Source organism: Glandiceps talaboti, chromosome 13 (assembly GCF_964340395.1).
Source record: "Glandiceps talaboti chromosome 13, keGlaTala1.1, whole genome shotgun sequence".
Lineage (NCBI taxonomy): Eukaryota > Metazoa > Hemichordata > Enteropneusta > Spengelidae > Glandiceps > Glandiceps talaboti.
In genome coordinates, this window is record NC_135561.1 from 6949201 (window position 1) to 6951017 (window position 1817).

The 1817-nt window shown below is 40.7% G+C and overlaps 1 pseudogene across 1 annotated transcript in view; it reads left to right on the forward strand.

Annotated features, from left to right (window-relative positions):
• Positions 1-219: 219 nt before the first annotated feature.
• Positions 220-1817, forward strand: part of LOC144444164 (medium-chain acyl-CoA ligase ACSF2, mitochondrial-like) — a 3198-nt pseudogene continuing 1600 nt past the window's right edge. Inside the window, exons 1-2 of the transcript XR_013481827.1 lie at positions 220-348; positions 636-1817. The exon at positions 636-1817 is cut by the window's right edge and continues 1600 nt beyond it. The product of XR_013481827.1 is annotated as a medium-chain acyl-CoA ligase ACSF2, mitochondrial-like (transcript). The remainder of the gene's footprint in view (positions 349-635) is intronic.

Genomic DNA, 1817 nt, shown 5'->3' on the forward strand with positions numbered 1-1817 from the left:
ATACATACATACATACATACATACATACATACATACATACATACATACATACATACATACATACATACATACATACATACATACATAGTTTATCAGTGTGGAAACTATATTGCTAAGAAGAACCAACAAAAGCTGCCGTTGCTAAAGAAGTGGGCTTTGTAAAAGTCTAACTAGGCTGATGGAAGAGAAATAGTGAGTCACAGGCCACGTGACCTCCGACGCTCGTGTAGTAAACAATGCATAAGCAAAGGGCAGTGTTCTAGTATTTCGTAGGTGATACTTCCGTGCTGAAAGCATAGTGGGGTTGAATGGTCACAGTGTCAGTGAGTCTGTATTTCAACAACTGAGGTATGTACATATCTTCTAATATTACTTTGCCGTTGCATAATAATATCGTCACCACCATTACCTAGGATACATATACATATTTTGTACTTCGCTTTTTTACAAATTGAGAAGGCCAGGTTAACCTTTAGCCCCCCCCCCCCCCATCTCTATTTGCTGTACTTTTTTTCAGTCGATGTGCTCAGTGACCAAAGTGAATATGCGCTCGGGTGGTAGTGACTAGGCTTTTTATCCGTTTCGACCTTGGCCTGTGTCTGTATGCTAAAGGTATACACATCATTATATTATAGAGTCAAGGACAAGGAATGGCTTCTTCTACTAAACCTACGGCAAGTTATCTCCACGCTGCGTCCTCCGTCCCTTATACTGGTATGACGTTATGTGATGCTTTGGATAAAGCAGCAGAGAAGTTCCCAGACAAAGAAGCTTTCGTATTTGCCTCTGAATCAGGAAGTAAACGGATCACTTTCAAACAACTTCGGTGTGACGTCATCAAGATGGCGGCTGGTCTCCTCCACTTGGGTTTGAAACCAGGAAATCGAATTGTCTTTGGTTTGAGAATCGATACGAGTGGCTCCTTACCCAATATGCAGCTGCTTACACCAAGATGACATATGTACGATTTGCCGTCGAATACAATGCAGAGTATATGGAATATCTCATTAATAAAACCAAAGTTTCTGCACTGGTAGTTGGAGCAGGTAACCCTGCTAAGGCTTTTGAGAAACTATTACCTCCAGCTTTCAAACAATCTATTCACACATCAGAATGCTGCGTTGATATCCCAAATATACCGACCTGCAAGATGTTAATATATACCGATGATGAAGCAAAGAATCCCGCTATTACTTTTGTTGACGTGTTAGAAATGGGAAAGGAGGCAGATTACAATCGAGTGATGCAATTGCGGGAATCTGTTCAACAAGATGATGAAGTGGCAATACTTTTTACATCAGGCAGTACAGGTAAACCAAAAGCTGTGGTTAGGTCACACAGGTCTTCCATTGAGCCACTGTACACCTTTGGTAGGTGTTTGATTGAGGCCACTGGTGCAGATGTTTGTTATACAGCATATGCACCCTTTCCATATTCTGGCGCGGAATATTTGATTGTAATGGGTATAATTCATGGTTTCAAAATTGTCGTCCCCAAGAGAGAGGCTGGAGTGTTATTTTTGTCAAATGTAATGAAAAATGAGAAAGTCACAGTTGCTAGCTTGATGTTTCAAGATGCTTATGACCTTCTGCATTGTAAGCAGACTACCCAATTCAACATAACATCTCTCAGATGGGTTCTTATAACCGGAAATATAATATCACGTGAGTTTCTTGAGTTGGCGAGACAAAAGCTGACACCGAATTCGTTCACTTATTACGGTTCTACAGAACTCAATCCCGTGACATTCAACACAAATGCTGCAAAGTTCGACAGAATTGGATATACATTAGATCACCAAGAAGTCAAGATAGTCG